This window comes from Cyprinodon tularosa, unplaced genomic scaffold, assembly GCF_016077235.1.
Source record: "Cyprinodon tularosa strain WSP-4 unplaced genomic scaffold, ASM1607723v1 ctg653, whole genome shotgun sequence".
Taxonomy (NCBI): Eukaryota; Metazoa; Chordata; class Actinopteri; order Cyprinodontiformes; family Cyprinodontidae; genus Cyprinodon; species Cyprinodon tularosa.
This window is the reverse complement of record NW_024039400.1, coordinates 283,593-304,191: the sequence shown is the minus strand read 5'-3', so window position 1 is coordinate 304,191 and position 20,599 is coordinate 283,593. Positions and strand designations below refer to the sequence as shown.

The window sequence follows — 20,599 nt, the reverse complement described above, 5'->3', positions numbered from 1 at the left end:
ACGTTTACAGTACATGGGGTAAGCGTCACCTGACTTCTGTTGGACACGGAGCTTACTTCTTAGCCAACTACTACTACTGCTGGCCACAGCTCCAACTAGCCGCCTCAACAATAAGAGGCATTGAACATGGTCCACTCAGACTCAATGTCCACCACCTCCCTTGAACATGTTCAAAGCTCTGCCGGAGATGGGAGTTAAAGCTCCTTCTCACGGGGGACTCTGCCAGACGTTCCCAGCAAACCCTCACAATACGTTTGGACCAACCGGGTCTGACCGGCGTCAGAATAATTTGCTGTATTCATTCATGATTCAAGGGTTTAACCTCAACCAGGCCTTACCGCAATGATAATGCCTGCTTCTCCTACCTCCAGAAGTGTATACAAAAATTAGAAGTGTGCATATGCAGAAAGAGCATATGAACTGGCTTTAGGTGAGCACGGCAGAAAGTCTGGCATGCTGGACAATCGATAAAAAGATGATTCTGCAGGACTCTTAGCAAGATTTTCTCCTATAACTTTAATTTAGAACAGCATGAACGAGTGAATGTTAATTTCCTGTTGGTACAATGTAGATTGACCCTGAACTTATTCTGTCACACTATGCATATTGACCCTTTCAGTTCCAGTTGGTCCCTGCCTGACTCCCCCTATGAAAACTGTCTGGCTCAGTCACTTGATATAACAGCCAAGCAGGAGGCTCTTATATATTTGCAACCCAAAGTATAGTCATTGCAAGGCTATTATATTATTTTAGCTGCAGAACAAACAGCAAGTTACAAAACATAACTAACACTTTAATCATGGTGCATAACTGTCTTTATCTAACTACTTCCTCTTCACCGCCTCCATATCAATAAAAAGATACGAAAAGAACAAAACATTAAACTACCAAATGGTGAACAGTAGAACTGTTGAGTGTTAGCACAAGACTTAAAACACTACAGTCTCACCCCAGAAGCGCCCTTTTATACTAATACCATTAGTCGTGCATATTTTCCGATTGCTGTTGGGTTCCCCCCAGTGGCTGCAGGACCACAAGTGCCATAAAAATGTTATGACAGAGTTGTGCTGCTAGACTTCTGGAGGACATAGGGACCCCTATTTCATCATTCTGCTTCATTCTATCTCTATTCTCCCACTCTGGAGAATCTGTTAGTTCAATCTCTAACGTTCTGCTCTCTCTGCTTTTTCTCATAGTAGCTTCATCTGGTCTGTTCCTGTTTGGATGTGACACCACCCTGAAGAGAAATATCAGCTGTGTTTCTGCCATCAAAACCTTTGTTTATAGATGTTGGTGATCAGCCTTTTTTTTCAGTGTAGTCCTGTTTCTCTGAATGTAACTGGCTGGATGTGCTCTCTGCATCCTCTGACATGGGAGCTGGCTCGGAGCTCGTCTGCCTGGCTGTGTGTTTCCTGGATGGGGCCGTCTTTTACAGTTGCCTTTTGTATCTCTGCTTCTGTCTCCTGGAACCTAAGTCGGCCTCAGCAGATGGCCGCTCACACTGAGCCTGGTTCTGCTGGAGGTTTCTTCCTGTTAAAAGGGAGTTTTCGTTCCCACTGTCACTACAAGCATGCTTAGTGTGCAATCAACTGGTTTTCCTTAGATAGAAAACTGAATCAATTTGACTGGATGATCTGGTTGAATTGCTATATAAATAAACTAAATTAAACCCATCCCATTGGGGAGCAGTAGGCTGCCATTGTGGGGTGCCTGGGGAGCAATGGGGGGTTGGGGTCTTGCTCAAAGAGTCAGAGTGGTAGTCTCACAACCTCAGGATTTTAAGCCCTATGCCCTAACCACTAGGCCGCCACTACCACATATAGCTTTAAAGTTGTAGGGAAGTCATATTTAAATTTCAAATCATTCTGGCCTAAACATGTATATAAATGTACTCTTTATCAGACCATATTGTACCAAAAATTAGAAAATTTATATTTCTAAAAAAATCCTGTCTTAAAATCTTTGTTATTTTATGCAGGCCAGGTAGTTATACGTCAACTTGTACACCTAAACTCGGCCAATCACATATCAATCCTCATCTGTCAATAAAAATGTTTTGGTCTATAGCGTTCCTTGACAGTGTCGTTTCTAAGTCAACAATTTAGTGCTACTTGGTCCCAATGTAATTACCCATTGGGAACCTACTAGCACTAAGTTGCTAACTGGTTAGCAAGATGCTTCCGACAAACCAGCCACAACCAAAAACCTTGCAAACCTTCCACCACAACGATCCCGCCCCCTTGATATTGACCAATCACATTCACTTTAGCACAGGTGTCAAGTAACGAAGTACAAATACTTCGTTACTGTACTTAAGTACACTTTTTAGGTATCTATACTTTACTCCATTACTTATTTTTCCTCCTACTTTTGACTACTACTCATTACATTTTCACACAAGTATCTTTACTTTCTATTCCTTACATTTTTAAAACAAACGTTACTCGTTACTTTTGGCTTCGGTTTAAAGCACAGGTCACGGATTAGCGGACTGCGATGTTATGAACAACATTAAATCCAAAGATTTTGTCCGAGGTAAAGCTGATTTATTTGTTGTAGTCTCTTGTTATTCACACACAACAATAAACAGCGATTAGTCGACAAGGGTTTTAAAACTGCAAAGCTTTGTCTTCAACTGAAAATCAAACTCGCATCTACACAGACCAGTGTGATGCATTCGCGAGCGTCAGACTGCTATGGTGCATTCAGGAGCATGGGACATTTCATACTTACAAGGAAAGAGACAAAAACGGAACGTAACTCATACAGTAATGTATGTATTTATTCAGAAACAGTGTGGGCTTTCTTACAATACTGAATGCTCTATAATTGAGTTTCTGTTATTTTATGATTATTCACATCTGCTAGCTTTTTATTCTAAAAAATCTATAATATTACAGCAGTAAATTATCAAAGTTTTTCAAAAGCCTGTTTAAAAGCTCCAAATGAGGCTTCGAATTTGCATTTGCTGAATTTTGTCTTTTAACTAGTGATGGATATACAGGAATACAGTCATACAAGTGTAAACTCCTCTCAGATAGAACAGGATGCAATATTTGGCAATTTCTATTTTTATTTTTTCATTTTTTTTTTTTAATTTAGTGTAACATGAATGCATAAATACGTCATTTTATTTGAGTGTTAAATTCTGTTTAAAGTAACAGATCATTAAAAATGTCTCCTGACATTCTTTATTCAGACGCCACTGATTTTTTATTAGTTACCCGTGGTTTAATGTTTCTAAATATATATTTCATGCCATGTGCGCCGTCCAATGCAGATCATTGGTGCCATCCACATCTAGTGAAAACTAGTGTAATTGGATGAGTCGTATAACGCAAACACTCATTGGTTAGCTAAAGGAAACCATCAGAAGCAAGCAGGTGTTCTTCAAACTGCAAACGTGAATTGTCTATGCCATGTTAAAATGTCGGATTCAGAAAAACATGTCTAAATGTCTGAAAGGTCGGACACAGGCGAGAGCGTATCGGGAGATGGAGACAGAGACCAACAAGACCTTCCTCATCCTTGGCCCTATCTCAAAGAATTTTTTGAAATAGACGAAAAATTAAGCTTTCAATTCATATAGTGGCATCTGACCTTTTTCTTAAAGGTTACTTTATACTTTTATACTTTAAGTAGTTTCTGGAGCGCGTACTTTTTTCACTTTTACTTGAGTAAAGAGGTCAAGTTGATACTTCAACTTTTACCAGAGTGTTTTTAAACTGCAGTATCTATACTTCTACTTAAGTAACAAAAGTGTGTACTTTTGACACCACTGCACTTTAGTCACTTGTGTAAAGTCGGGCATCGCGCGGGAGAATTTGGAACTGCAACAGTTGGAACACCCACTTCCCTACGACTTTAACTTAACTGAATTTCAGGGTTGGCCCTATATATTTCTATTTTTGTTTGTTGGTTTTTAGATTTCTTGGCTGCATATCTGATTTTAAATGTTTTATTGCAAACAATAATTAAAACATCACCATGTTTTAAATTTGCTTTCAACATGTTACACCTACAGTTTGAGAGTTATTTGTAGAATGTAAGTGAGCACTTTTCTTGATTTAATAGCAAAATGGTTTATGTTCTAACACCAATTCTGTGCTGTCTCCGCTCAGACTTACAAACAATTTCTGCTCCTTGTCAACTATGTTAAGCTTTCACTTATAACTATAAAGCTGCTCTAAAGTCAAGGGACTTTTGCAAATAAATCCTATTTTACTGTTTGCTGTGCATTCGAGTGAAATTGATTCCTTCAGATCTTTTCTCAGTTGCATCCTTTTTTTTTTTTTTTTAAAGTATCCACACCTCGCTACAAGCATGGTTCGTATAAGGGGTTTCCTTTGAGTCAATGAGTCGCTGCAATCAACTGGTTTTTCCTTAGATAAAAAACTTTAAATCAATCTGACTGTATAATCTGGTGAACTGTAAAGTGCCTTGAGATGACATGTGTTGTGAACTGGCGCTATAGAAATAAACTGAATTGAATTGAACTTTGTAACAGTCCCATCCAACACAGTGAGAGCTATTGTCTGAGGTCACGGACCATTTCAGGGTGTGCTTGTTTTGCTCAAAGAGCTTACCCCTGATAATAGCTAATCAGCAGGACTCAGCTGCACATTTTTCTGCTTAAGAAACATGTGTTACACAGGTCTAACATAGCAAGACAGAGTTAATTATACAGTACCAAATAAAAAGGGATGTCCTGATTTTTTTTTTTTTTTCTGATGAAGCAGCGAGTTTACATGCAACGTAACGTCAAGGAGCAGCAAAAGGTCCCGCGGCGCGTTTTGAGCAGCAGGCGCAGCACGTCTGAGCAGCTGAAGCAGCGCATCGGGCGCGTTTAAGCATCTGACGCAGGGAGAGAGACACAGCGCTGATGATCACTCCTCTTAAACAGTTTATTGACGCCTAAATTAACTTAAAATGCAGAAATCTGCCGGCAGAATATGCAGTTTGGATTATTTAGATGAAAAACACCTACCAGCTGCCGTGGTGAACCGAAGGCGACCAGGCCAGAGGCTGCTGATGAAGGGATCCCTACTGTCGGCGCACCGCTGGTATGTGGGGGTCTGAGCGGCTCCGACAGAAAAAATATTGAAGGCAGGATAATAATCTGAATGAACTGACGGCACTGATTACGTTTTCAGGTGTATTTTCTCACTTAAACACATATTAAAACTACTTTATTCCCACTGATCACAGCAAATATAGCTGCAAGGCAGAGAAAGGATAGTGAAGCTCCGCCCAAAGCGCGTCAGACACACTTTTGCACCGCGCAGCCAGAGCAGCAAAGCTGCTTCAGCCGCGCGTCAGAACTAACTGGTACAAGCAGCAAAAATGAAGCAGTAGACGCGATTTTGCTGCGTCCGATGTGAACGTAGCATAACTGCACAAAGATCGCCACTGTGCTAGCAACGAGAATGCTTTTAACTGGGGGGTGTAGCAGTTCTCGCCGTAAAGCAAGACTGACTCTCACGAGACTTCTGAGCCTGTGGGTGCGGGTCGGTGCTCCTGCAATTGCAAGTGCGGTATTTCCCCCACAGACCACCAGGGCGGCCGAGAATACCTTTGTTCAACCTGAAATGAATCATTTAATCATCCATAACGTTATGGAACACATTAATTAACTGAAAAATGTTGCATAGTGTGCCTTTAATGAATGTTAGGGCAAGTTATACCTACTTTATCATGTCAGCTAGTATTAGCGAAGGTACCTGCTACCAGAGACAATAAGAGAGAGAAGTGTGACAGCTTAACAATCGTGAGCAGAGGTGTCAAGTAAAGCCAGCCATAAAGTGTGCAATATTTTCAATCGTTACATGCAGGTAGAGCTCAAACTGTATGATGAAACCGCAGGGTTCTAAAGTTCACAGCTCACGATGTATGTTCTCACACCGTGCGGCCCAACGCTCTGATGCGATCTACCTGCTCACACTGTACATCTAAAAACCACCCATCTGACTCAGCGCCGGGAGATAGCGCTGATCGGACTCATCAATCTGGTATAAGAAGAAGAAGAACTTTCTTGTTTGCACATGAGCAGTGCTCGAGGTTGTGATAAATCGGCTCGTAGCTCTGCTTCAACAGCAGGATTTGTCCATGAACACCTCACGACAGTCGACTGAATTTCAAACATGTTTGATTTTCTCTAAACCTTTGGATTACTGACGGGGAGGTGGTCGTGAGAGGCTGATTGCCCCTCATTACCCCCTGTACACTACATGACACACGACCAGGCCGAAACTAGGCCCGATTAAAAAAATTCTGACATGACCGGAAAATTGGTCCGAAAAGTGCAAAAAATCTTACAGTGTAAGCCCCGCTTAACAAAGTACATATACATCGTTACCTTACTTAAATAGAAATTTTGGCCATCTATACTATATATTTTTTTGCAATTATCTCTACTTTCTACTCCATACATTTTAAAAATAGACCCCTTAGTTTTGTTTCTTTTAAAGTCGCAGGGAAGTCATATTCAAATTGGGGGGGGGGCTCAAACATGTACATCTATAAGCCTTCTACACCAAACCAAGCTTCTGCCGACCTGGACTCCTCTCCTGGGCCGCAGTCCTGCAGGTTTTAGAGGTTTCCTTCCTCCAACACAGCTGGTTTACATTGATAGTTGATCAACTGAACTGCAATCATCAGAATCAGCTGTACTAAAGCAGAGAAAACCTCTAAAACCTGCAGGACAGCGGCCCTACCGGACCGACTTTGGGGGTGCCTGCCCTACAACCTGGAGATAGCACAAACCAATCTGCAGGAACCTTGTGGTGTAAAATTATCTGTGGTGCTTCCTGCTGAGGTTCCTGTTCCCAGGGAAGCATTTTTACATAGAAACACCCTGAATGCCTTTAAGGGACAATGCACACATACAATGACCACCATCCACATGAAATACTTAGATAGTACAAACTTTGAATTAAATTTCTTACATTTACTTTCATTGTTGGAAATGGTTTTAATAAATTGAGCATATTCTCTCTCTCCATCACGTTCTCACTCAGAGAAAGAACAATGCACAATGCCGTGCCCCACAGATGTACTCTCCTGAGCAGTGGTGTCAAAAGTACAAACATTTGTAACTGAAGTAGAAGTATAGATACAGCAGTTTAAAAAAACTCTGGTAAAAATTGAAGTACCAACTTGACCTCTTTACTCAAGTAAAAGTGAAAAAGTATGTGCTCCAAAAAGTACTTAAAGTATAAAAGTATAAAGTGACCTTAAAAAAAAAAAAAAAAAAAAAAAAAGGCAGCCAGATATATATGAATTGAAAGCTACATTTTTTGACTATTTCGAAAAATTATCTGAGATAGGGCCAAGCATGAGGGAGGTCTTGTTGGTCTCCCTCTCCCGATACGCTCTCGCCTGTGTCCCACCTTTGAGACATTTCAACATCTTTTTATGAATTCGACATTGTAGCATGGCATAGACAATTCACGTTTGCAGTTTGAAGAACACCTGCTTGCTTCTGATGATTTCCTTTAGCTAACCAATGAGTGTTTGCTTTATTTGACTCATCCAATAGCACTAGTTTTCACTAGATGTGGATGGCGCCAATGATCTGCATTGGATGGCGCACATGACGTGAAATAAATATTTTAAACATTAAACCAGAGGTAACCAATTAAAAATCAGTGGAGTCTGAATAAAGAAAATTATCAACCACTAAATTTCCAGATACATTTTTAATGATCTGTTACTTTAAATAGAATTTAACACTGAAATTAAATGAGATATTTATGCATTCATTTATACATTAAATAAAATTTTTTTTTTTTAAATAGAAATTGCCAAAAATTACATCCCGTGCTATCTCAGAGGAGTTTATACTTGTATGACTGTATTCCTGTATATCCATCAGTAGTTAAAGGATAAGGGTCGGCAAATGCAAATTCTGCCCTGCAAAACAGCGTAATTGTTGCTGTCTGATCTGAAGCCTTATTTGGAGCTTTTAAACAGGCTTTTGAAAAACTTTGATAATTTGCTGCTGTAATATTATAGATTTTTTAGAATAAAAAACTTGAGATGACAGGTGCAGATGTGCATTATTATTATTATTATTATTATTATTATTATTATTATTATTAGTAAAAATAACAGAAATACAATTATAGAGCTTTTGGCATTGCAAGAAAGCCCACACTGTTTCTGAATAAATACATTATTGCATGAGTTAAGTTCTGTTCCGTTTATGTCTTTTTGCTTGTGAGTATGAAATGTCCAATGCTCCTGAATGCACCATAGCTATCTGACGCTCGTTAATGCATCACACTGGTCTGTGAATGCTGTGCTGTGTAGATGCGCGTTTGATTTTCCGCTTAAGACAAAGCCTTGCAGTTTCCAAACTCCCGTCGGCTATCACTGTTTATTGTTGTGTGTGAATAACAAGAGTCTACAACAAATAAATCAGCCGTACCTCTGACAACATCTTTGGATTGAATGTTGTTCATAACACCCGTACTTTTGTAAATCTGCCAAATAACCAAGATTTCCCAAGGGATGAATATTTAAACGTTTTTATATCAATAATATAACAACAAATAGCTCCATTCGTCATATTTTAATCCGTTTTCCTCGCCGATATGCAGTTTAACAGAGTGAGGCGCAGCAGACATGCACTTTTCGGCATAACACCGGACCGCGGTCCACTAATCTGTGACCTCTGCATTAAACCGAAGCCAAGAATAAAGAGTAACGTTTGTTTTAAAAAAATCTAAGGAATAGAAAGTACAGATACTCGTGTGAAAATGTAATGAGTAGAAGTAAAAAGTAGGAAGAAAAATAAGTAGGCTAATGGAGTAAAGTATAGATACCTAAAAAGTGTACTTAAGTACAATAACGAAGTATTTGTATTTCGTTACTTGACACCTCTGCTCCTGAGTCCGCCCCTGCATGCTCAAAGCATAACAAGGTGATGGAAACATCTAGATAAGTAGTTCCTTGTGAATAAGGCTCAGAAAAATAAACAGAATAGGTCATTTTGTGAGCAGTATCAAATTTTCCATCAAGAACCAAAACATTCATACAAGATGTTCCAGACTTGTTGGAAATTCTCTAATATTTACCTAGTCTGAAGGTAAGAACAGTCGGTTTAGTAGAAAACTTTGTGGTACAGACTCCCTTTGAAATGTATGTATGCATGTCGATGAAAATAAAAATGTTAAATCAGAAAACATGAACACTTGGCATATGATGCTTTAAAATTAAATGTGCTGATTGACCGCGGATTTATAAAACATACGCTTAAAAAATGCTTTCTGTGGATTTACCAAGCACTTTCCCTAATTTAACTTTATCATAATAAGAGTGATGGCACAGATAATGTTTTTATACAGACAGCCAGGCTACCCGCAGCACAAAAAACTAATTCTGATACCAAATCATTTAAAAAACTCTTTCAAAAGTTTTCAAACTTTGCGTACCAGTCATTCGAACACATTTAGCGCTTCTATTGCTTTAAATAAGCAGAGTAATAAAGAGACCTTCACCTGGTTTTCTGCGCTCTGTTGCGGCTCAGCTCCAAACTCTCCGACGGTCAGACGGCAAACTGAGGATCAATGCTGCTGCGCCTGGTAAAGGCAGGAGAACCTGGGAACCAGGCGGAGCGGCTGTTTCCTGTTGCGGTTCTTCTTTGGTGGGACAGTGGCGCGTGCTTCCTCTTGGAAGGGTGTGTTAGTGTGTTTTGGCCCGTGCGACGCGCGCGGAGGTGACTGTGTCACCAGCAGGAATCCTATCTTTGATTTTGACTCTGAGGTTGATCTTTTAAAGCTCGTAGTTGCTGTGTTTGTTACTTTTAAACCAGCATCGGAGACGCCCTTAATGTTGCTCAATGTACAGTTGGCTTGGTTTAAAGCCCCTACCCATCCCATCCCACCATGTCCCCATCACCCCTCAAAACTCATGACAGCAACTCGGTTTAACATTCTATGTAAAGAATTTGCATAATTTTTTAAGTAAACACTGATACATCTCAACCTTCAGTCTACAGAATGAATATACCGACCAGTCAGGGCCGTAGCCAGAAAATAATAATAAGGGTGGCAGGGCAGGGTGGCCAGGCAGGTTCGGACTTCTAATCTGTGATACCGGCTCCTAAATTCAGCGTGCGGCCCCAACACTTTCTCTGCTGAAGCACCTCCCTGTGATAGTAAATTACTCAAAGGGCTCCGGATGTGATACAATGTTAACTACCTAAATGATGCATGCAGTATATATAGCCCTTCCTTGTCATTCACATCCTTGTGACCTTGACATGTGGTCTAATTTAATATTTCTTCAAACTGTGTAATCCTTGCAGCAAGCTTAATTATAATAAAACTAAAATGTTTTCTTTAAACCAAACTAGGATGTTCCTCTTATATTTGACAAATTTATGTTAGAATATTTTGCAAATATATGTTGCGGTGCATGAAGGGTTTTGCATCTGTTTACATTATTCCATTTCATTGCCCACATGCCACCTAGACTGCCAGTGACTGCTTAAAGGGAGATGCATTTTTTTTTTTCTACATTTGGCCCTTGATTTTACGTCATTACGTCATATTCTCTTTATCCCATATAACAAAATCTAGTTTTGAAAAGAGCATGAATTCTGTACTTATCACCTTTAAAGGAATGGTACACCCAAAACATGATTAGCCTTCATTTTCTACTCACCCCCATGCTGAACAACACTCTGGAGTACTTTTTTGATATCTCAAATGCATCTGGAGATCTGGGAGGCTTCTTGCTGTCTGCTGACATTCAAATAATGGAGGTCTATGGTGCCCGAGGCAGAAAGGTCCATAAAAGTCCACAAAAAACGTGTCAATATTCCTCCATACTGCTCGTCCAATGTATTCCAAGTGTCCTGAGTGGGTAGCGTCCATAATTTACTCGAAACGAAGTCATTTAGAATGTTTTTAGAGCATAAACAGTAGTGTATAGGATTTCCTAAAAGTGCGTTCACGAGTCTACGGAAACCGCGGCAGACCAAACCAGACGAAAGTGCGCATTCAGCGCCTGCTCTGCCGATAATGCAAGCGTAGAAGAAGAAATGTGCTGTTTACCTGTGCAAAGGTAAACACCCTAACCCAGTGTTGAAGAGCATGAGTTCTTTGCCGAGCTGAATGCTCTGAGTGTATTGATGTGCATAATTCAATTCAGTTCAGTTTATTTATATAGCGCCAATTTACAAGACATGTCATATCAAGGTCAATTTGACAATCATCCGTCAAATTGATTCAAAGATTTCTATCTAAGGAAAACCAGTTGATTCCATCAGCTCATTGACTTGAAGGCATTCCCTAACACTATGCATGCTTGTAGCGACAGTGGAGAGGAAAAACTCAATTTTAACAGGAAGAAACGGCCATCAGAATATTCCACTTGAGAGTATTACTGCTCCCGCCATCTGAAGTAGAGGAAAAAAATGATAGGGGTGGCCACAGGGGTGGCCATATATTGGCTAAAGGTGGCCAGGGCAAAGGTATGCTCGGCTTAATCAGCTGATTGGGAACACGTGGACAGAGGAGTCTAGAAGGGAACTAGAGAAAAGGAGAGCTGACAGGGCAACAGACGGCAAACAAGAAATACCTAAGAAATACAATCAAAAATGACAAGAATAAAATAAAATAGAAATAAAATCAATGAAAACTCAAAGATAAAACTTTGACAAAACCATGATAGCCTCTTAGTGGGGGAATGAGGAGAGGAGGAAGAATGTTTCAGCGTTTGCAACAAGATGCTGCATATCTTCTATCAGTCTGTTATGGAGAGTGTGATCTCTTCCTCCATCATCTGCTGGGGTATCAGCATCGAGCAAATATCTTAAAGAAGCTCAACAAACGTCTTTAAGAAGGTTTTAGGAATTCCCCTAGAAGCTCTGGAGATTATTTCAAAAAGAAGTTTCTTTCGAAAATGACGACCACCATGAGTATCCTCCTCAGAAGACTGTTAATGACGGTATCTTCAGATGTGGATTACATTTAGTTCCATTAAGCAAAGAACACGTTTGTTAAAGGAAATGTGGAAAAAAAAAAATTTCCATGCAGAAATTAAACTTTGAAAAAGATCTTAATCAATTAATTAATTAATTAATTTTAAAATAAAATATCAATGTAAAAAAATGTAAAAAAAACTTGAAATATTTAAAAAAACTATTTCAATTCAATACAATTTAGTTTATTTATATAGCGCCAATTTACAACACCTGTCATCTCAAAGCATTTTACAGATACAATTCAACCAGATCATACAATCAGATTGGTTCAAGGTTTTCTTCCTAAGGAAAACCAGTTGATTGCATCAACGCATTAACTCTTCCCTCGCACCAAGCATTCTTGCAGTGACAGTGGAGTGAAAAAACTCCCTTTTAACAGAAAAAACGTCAAGCAGAATCAGACTTAGTGTGAGCGGCCATCTGCAGAGGCTGACTGGGTTTTAAGGAGACAGAAGCAGAGATACAAAAGGCAATTTTAAAGGGCAGCCCTGCCCAGGAAACACACAGCCAGGCACAGGAGCGCTGAGTCAGCTCCAATGTCAGAGGATGAAAAGAGCACATCCAGCCAGTCACAGATCTCCAATATTGAGTTGGTGTCACAGTCAAGTAGGAACAGACGAGGCGAAGCTACTATGACAAATTAATCAAAGGGATATTTTTTTAGTCAGTTGATGTGCTGTTTACTGTTGGTTCCATAGGAGTTCAGACCTGACCGCTATAGATAACAGCCAACAACAAAAATAAGCTCTTTAAATAGTTTATATGGAACAGCATCAACAAGCAAACTGAGGGCTTCAGATGATCAAGAATCAAGAGAAATTCACAGGTTGAAACTGGTAATGTGCTGCAAAGCAAGAGATAGAGATGAAATGGTGAAATGCAGGGGGGGATACAGGAGCCCTGTCATTATTTACCTTTTCCATACAGGTGTAAAAAAATCTCTCACATCCTTCTGGCTCAGAGTAATAAAGGTGTCATAAATCTAAGAACTTACAAGAAGAAACAGAATCTGGATGTGGTTGTTAGGGGTTAAAAGTTACATCAACATAATCCTCAAAAGCTTTTTATAAATATGTCTGGATTTTAATAATTCTTTGTTCCCAACATGGGTTTTCCTGATCAAACAGAGGCCCTAAAAGAAAAGAGGCTGAAATAAGGTTAACCTTTACAAGTGTTTGCTTTGTTGACTGTAACCACACTCACCCCCGGCTCACACCAAATCCGGTCTTACCGTTGCGGTGCGGTGGGTGCGGCGCCGCAGTGATTCCAAGTCATTAAAAAGACGTAAACCTCTCTCACCGGCTGCTGAGGTGTCCGAGACACTCCGGCGCTGCAGAAAATTCAGCAAGAAAGCTATCCTTGCGGCGTGCCGGAGCCCTCCGCAACAAGCTCTCGCAAATATCCTTATTTGGGCCGTGTTATCGCATGAAGTTACGTGAACTCAAGTGAACTTCTGTTCTCGCGAGTTAAATCTCCGGACCTGTTGCCGGAGCCGCAGAGCCGCACCGCACCGTAGTCAAAAGGGCGTGTGAGAGGGGGTGTGCGGTTACTGAGCCGACGGAGACCGCACCGGAGCCAGTGTGAGCAAGGGGTTAGACACACCACAGTTGTTAAAAGCGGAAAGCATAACCCTACAAACAAATCTGATTTGAAGCATCCTGTTCTGCAGTTAAATAGGTAAATACAACTCTTTAGAACAGAGGTCTTCAAAAGGGGGTCCGCAACCCCTAGGGGGTCTATGGAGGTACTGCATGGGAGTCGTGAAAGATTTGGTTGATTAGTTTTTTTTATATTCCCCCTGCAATTTTTTCCACTAATTGAAATGTCTTTAAATACACATTAACATGAATTCAACACACTGTAGTAAACAGATAAATGGAGGCAGAAGATGTCTTTCAGTCATCAATGCTCACATTCAGCGACACACAGGAGCTCTTTCAAGCTGGGCACTGTTTTATTCACACCTGTCCCATCAACCAGGAATCAGAAATACTTTAATAATCTCAGGGAAAAAATACTTTCATTACATTACTCCATATGTAATAGAGTGACTATAGAACCAGTTTGATATAACACAATTTCTAACAATATATATAATTAGTGTTGCACCTATACCGATACCAGTATTGGGGCAGGGTCCTGATACTGCACTAAAATGGGGGTATCGGTATGGGTGAGTACCAACAAATAGGGCACCGATACCATTTAGAGAGCCAAAAGTTTATTCAACTATTGTCACCCATTCTAGGTAGGCAATAAAAAGTTCCACTGTATTCACTTTGTATTAGTCTTTTTCCTGCTTCACAAATGTAGGCAGCAGCTTGACAAAGCCACAATGGCAATTATTTTACATCCAAGTGGTATGCAGAATTTCATATATACACATACTGCACAGCCAGGCATCAGGTGTTTTGTTTCGGCCAATACTGCAGAATCAGAATCAGAAATACTTTAATAACACCTGCCTGTGCCCTGATACCGATACCTGGCAAAAAATGGCATTGGCGCAACTCTATACAGTATATAATTAGGAGTCTCCACTCTGTCTCTCCATCAGTTTCGGGGTCCTTGGCCTGTGAATTGAATTGAATATGTTAAGGACCCCTGTTTTAGAAAAACATTTCAGATATATCAAATACAGTACTAACTTCAGCTAGTAATAGCGACAGACATATAAGAAAGTTTGGCAGTGACTGCCAGACACTGAAAAATACAATTACGGAAAGTAGAAAGACAACCTAAAAGAGAGTGGATTACATATTTCTCCTTCTATCAGCCAATTATTGTGCATCAGTAGGGTTTCTCTCTTCTACAGCTGTACCACGTCCAGCAGTTGTCTGATAGGCATCCATCTGGGGAAGAGCGGCCTTTCTTGCTTCACAGTGTGTGCAGCTCCATCAGTCTAGGAGTTGTCTAATTGTCTCCCAGACTGAGCCCATGTGTGGTTTATGTTTGAGCCGTCTCATTAGACTGATGAGGAACAGTTCTCGGGTGTCTCCTTATGGATAAACCACATGATGTGGGTAATATTTCACAACAGACGCAGGAATCCAGGAATCTCCCAAAGCAGCTGATGACAGTGACGGGGTAATAGCCGACTCTATTTAAGTGCCCATTTAACTTGATGTGACTTGTGTGTGTTTTTCACCAAACAGTCCCATCATTGTAGAACCTGGAACTGTGTGTTTGATGTGTGTTTAAGGTGTAATGATTACTGGAGGAGCTGAAAGGAAGATTAATATTTTCAAAGAATGTGCTTCAAATAACAAGACAAGGAGAGCTTAGAGACTAAAGTACCTGCAGTTAGCTTTATGACAGAAAAACAACAAAGCATGCAAACGTAAAAGGTGCTGAAATTTGACTTTGGGACATAATTTTCTTTTTTGAGGAAGGATTCCAGTTTCTGTCAAAAACTGATTAGGACTTTATGGGAATTTGTTACTTGTTCTTCATGCAGACCAGCGAGAAGTTCAAAAGCTATTAAAGTATTCATAAAAAAAATTAAATAAGTTCAAGCATTCAAACATTATGCCATGAAAGTCATTGGAACATTGGAATTGTATTTGGCAAATGATAAGACTTTTGTTTTAAGTTCTATCAACATTCAACAGTCAGCAAGGAATAATCAATGGATCATTATTTATACCTAAAACTAATACATTTGTGGTGATTTTATTAATTTAGTGTTAATCAGTAAAAAAAAAAAGTGGAAAATAATTTTCATAATGATCACTGAGTCTGGGAGCGGCCATTTTTGTGAATAGTATCACCTCAGTAACACCTCACTCGGCCAGTGACGTCACGGTGCGGTAAGCCTAGCGCCATTCTCCCCGCTTTACAAGCAAAATCAATGGGAACTACTAGACACATCTGCAATCAGCAACAATTATTGAAGATTTCCAGAGGAAATTCAGGCTTCAGACTTCACCACTAAAATTTGGGAGAGCTATATTTAAACAAACATTTTGCAATACATATAAAGGAATAGTCCGATCACATTCAGAATGCAAGCTTCTAAAAGCACTTTAAGTATGAAATTATTACATACTTTTCAATAAATGATAAATGTTTTTAATTAAGAGTCATTTTCATTTGAATGTGTTTTACTGGAGGCATCCATGTTTGTCAAAGAACACTACTGTTTGTGACGTCACGGTGCTGGATTGGCTGTTGATCAAGTCCCAGTGCTGTATCTGGTGTTTGTCACAACGCGCTATTATCCAAGTCATCTTGAAAACATTCTCCTTCCAAATGTTGGCTACATATTACGTGTTTTTTCTCTTGGCAGATGTTCGATGCCAAACCCTCCCTCTTTAAGTTGGCGATCCAACGAGGAATCCATCCGTGGAGGATCAGGAATCAAAAAGGTGAAATAACTTTTTAATGTTTTTACTGATTAACATTGAATTAATTAAATCACTGTGAACGTATTAGCTTTAGGTAAAGATAATGATCCATTGATTAGTCCTTGCTGACTAGACTTTAACTTTAAAAAGAAGCCGATGAATGAAGGGTAAAATATGTGAAATGTGATCTGTCTTTTTAATTTCATCAGAACTCCAGCTTTTATCTGTACTTTCTTTATGTCTTGGTGTAAATATTTAAAATGGACCAGCGTAGAAGGGCATTGCATTAAGATGTTTCTCTATATCAAACCCTGAACAAGATATTTTGAAATGTTTGCAATATTACAAAGAATGAAAGAAGAAAATTCTGGAATCCTGTTTGTTATTGCATTTAAAGGACATGTCCAACTGAAATAATTGCCCCACTTTCATGTTAAAACGATGCAAAATATAGTTTGAAAGGAGGAAGAATACAGTCACTATCCCAAGCCAAGTGATGTCTCTATTAGATGGTAATAAAGTGGGGGAAAAACTACAAAGTTACACATGGAACAAGGAGGAAAAAGTGAGGTTCAAAAAGAAGGTGAATGAAATAAGCTGAGACCAATTAAGTGAATGAGGAGCTCCTGTGGGAGAGCCAGTTCCGAGTCACTGAGGAAGACATGCTAGAAAAAAGAGAAAAGCAGGAGAATGAACTGATTAGATAGTGAGATACAGGGGTCAGTGGACCTACAAGTAAATACAAGAGAGTCCAAACAATCATAAAAAATTCTTACTTGTTCTTTTAAATTTTCTTGTGTGACTATCATCAACTTTGATCTATGACCTTTTTAATGATGATCTATGGTTTTTAGGTGCATCTTATTTTCATTTATTTTTCTGCATTTTGTACATCTGTAGCTAAAGGTTAATATGTGTTGTATCCTGCTCTGCAACCTCCACTCATTGGAAAAATAAATGGATAATATCCGACTCAAGATATGTAACTGCTGCGCCATCGTGCTTTTATTTTATTTACTTCTTTTTTAAATTAGATATTATATCTTTTTTGTGCAGCACTTTGGAAACCTTGTGTTTATTTAAATCGTGCTATATAAATAAAGTGGATTGATTGGATCTTTCTGACGGGGTCTTGGCCGCGTCCAGCAGTACCGGGCGGTGTTGTTGGCCTGGGGGGGCTGATGCACTACCAATAGAAACAAAGAGAATGGAAACTTCTCTGAGACTGTTCCCAGGCAATCTTCGGCATTTAGAGGAGAAGCACAGCTACACTTGTATATACAACATGACAAAATAAATCTGTCCGAGTTTTAACTGACAGCTACAGCAACAAAACCTTGTAAATGTATGTAAATTTAGGGCAGTGGGTTAATTTATTTATGTACTTTGCAAATGTTCATCAAAATTAAGCTAGTCCTGAGCAATCATTAAACTTGCTCGATCAAGCAAAATATGCAAATGACGGGGCCATTTAGACCCTCTAAGGGCCTGTCCCAACCCCCACACTACACACTGTCCCCCTCATAGAGGGTGTACTTGGTAGAAGTGAATATTAGAGTAAGAGTGCTCAGATCACAAGTTTTCAAACTTGTGAATAGGAACACCTTAGGTTATGTCATGTTACAACAACAATGTTGGGACCTGACCTGTTTTTACTAACTTACTGTTAAATATGTTTTTAAAACTATAAAAAGAGATAATTTTGTTACTGTTGGGATCTGGAGCTGTACCACCTCTCTCCAGCAGAGTGCGCCGTGGATCCTCCTGAGCTGAGCCTCCAACACACCTGAGGCGCATCTCGTCATCAGAGGATCCTCCAGTATATAACCTGCCTTTAGACCTTGCCTCAACGCTGCAGTGTTGATCCAGTTTGGTTAGCACATGAGCTTAGCAAACACCTGAGAATCTTGGTTATCTCTGTTGAGATAAGACTCTAACTCCTCCTTGTCTCTGCTGTCAGGAATCCTGTTTCTCTTGGAAGCTCTGGATGAGCTTAACCTGCCGAGCCTGCCCTCTGAGCCAAACCTGAAGACTCTTCTCTGGATTCCCTTGCAGCTCTTGGCTAAGAGCTGGAAACCCAAACCAAGGTCTGCCCTCAAGTTAGAAGTAAGACGCTGAAGCGGTTATTGGACTTTGCTGAACTAAACAGTCTCTGGACCCAACAGTTCCTCTCTCAAAGTGGAAACTCAGACTCCTCAAGGTATTCCTCAGAAACTCTCAAACTCAAACTCCTCAGTCCCAGAGCTAACTGAACTGTCATCCTTACAGACTCCAGTGAACCTGCCCCCCGGCCTGAACCAGTTCCAGTGTTATATTTCATGTGCATGTGCTTCAATAAACTTTGTTTAACTTTTCATCAGACTCCGTTGTGTTCTGCATATTGGGCTTTTCTGAACCCATCATGACAGTTACTACCTCCGTGAAATCCACTTAGCTGCTAGCTTAGCTGAAGGATACATGGAGGTTATAAAGGGGATGTGGGTGGGTGAAAAATCATTGGGGGACGATCTGTACTAAGACTCATCAACAGAAATCTAAATTTGAGGGACAAAAGGGTGTGAGAACTGGGTCACAACTATCTCTCCTATCGTAGCTTCTCTTCACTGGTTTCCTGCTAAAGAGGAATAGAATTTAAAATCCTCCTCCTCAGATATAAAGCCAATCTGCAGGTTTACTAGGCGGTTCCTAGAATTTCTAAAAATAGAATGGGAGACAGATCTTTTAGTTATGAGGCTCCTCTCCTGTGGAACCAACTTCCAGTTTTAGTCCATGAGACACCCTGTCTGCTTTTAAAGATAGGCTTAAAACGTCCCCTTTTGATAAAGCTGATAGTTAGAATGTCTCAGTTTATTTCGAGCTATCTCTATAGTTATGCTTCTATAGGCTTAGACTGCTGGAGGACATAGGGACCCCTTTTCATCATTCTGCTTCATCCTATCTGTATTCTCCCACTCTGCAGAATCTGTTAGTTCAATATCTAACATTATGCTCTCTCTGCTTTTTCTCATATACCCCATTTAAACTATCCTTGAAAAACCGATCCATGCTGAGACCGGTCCAAGCTCTGATCAGTTAACCAGGCCGAGCCTGGTTCTGAGGACCGTTTACACATCACGCTATCGCGGTTCCTCGACTCCTCGCCTCCTAGTGACGATCTGCGGTATTACTGCCAGTATTGAAGGAGGAAATCAAGAAGTTGGTGGCGGTAATGCACCAAAAGTTGTTTGCCAACCACCATAAAACACAAGAAGAAGAAGACGAAGAAGGAGGAAATCAAGCAAATCAAAATGGCGGCGCCATTCAGAAAGTTATGCTAATCGGGATGTGCAGCCAGACGGAGATGATGCGTTCTGCTCATGCTCTCTTGTTATCAGAAAACCGAGCCAGGGAAAAACTGAGCCGAGCCCACCTCTGGAACTAGTCTGCAGTTAGCGTGGTCCGGTTGTGTCTAGCTCGGTTCAGTTCACTTTGCTTCCCATCTACACACGATAAGTTATCTCAGTTACCGTGCTCGGACCGGTCTCGGCACGCTTTTTCAATGGTAGTGTAAATTGGGTAAGAGTAGCTTCATCTGGTCTGTTCGTTTTTGGCTGTGACTTGATCCTGGAGAGAAATATCAGCTGTGCTGCTGCCATCAACACCTTTGTTTATAGATCTTGGAGATTAGCCTGTTTTTCAGTGTAGTCTTGTTTCTCTGACTGTGACTGACTGGATGTGCTCTCTTCATTCTCTGACATGAGAGCTGGCTCGGAGCTCGTCTGCCTGGTTGTGCATTTCCTCAAGCTTTTCTTTTACAGTTGCCTTTTTTCTTCTGTGTCCTTGAACCCCAGTCGGCCACATCAGATGTTCAATCACACTGAGCCTGGTCCTGCTGTAGGTTTCTTCCTGTTAAAAGGGGGTTTTTCCTCTCCACTTTCGCTGCAAGCTTGCGTGAGGGATTGCCTTTGGAGTCAATGATTCGAGGCAATTAAATGGTTTTCCTTAAATAGAAAACTTTGAATGAATTTGACTGTATGATCTGGTGAACTGTAAAGTGCCTTGAGATGACATGTTGTGAATTGGCGCTATAGAAATAACCTGAATTGAACTGTAGGTATATAGCTTTGAAAAATAATCCACAGCACTGGTGCAATACAGCATGGCATCATTGAACGCAAAACCCATGAGGGGTGAATGAAAATAATGAATAAAGCATAATGAAGGTTAAAACTTATAAACATGGGGGGAAAAAGAGGCTGATTAGGGAGGCAGTGGTTAGAGA

At 40.2% G+C, this 20,599-nt stretch overlaps 1 protein-coding gene across 2 annotated transcripts in view; it reads right to left on the bottom strand.

The window, feature by feature from the left end:
• The window catches only part of LOC119799209 (hyaluronan and proteoglycan link protein 1-like), a 76,451-nt gene extending 66,677 nt beyond the window's left edge, over positions 1-9,774 (bottom strand). The window contains exon 1 of one of the 2 annotated variants that reach the window (XM_038309018.1): positions 9,501-9,774. The gene's annotated coding sequence lies outside the window, so the exon portion shown is untranslated. The remainder of the gene's footprint in view (positions 1-9,500) is intronic. The other variant, XM_038309017.1, reaches the window with a different exon arrangement.
• Between the last annotated feature and the right edge of the window lie 10,825 nt (positions 9,775-20,599).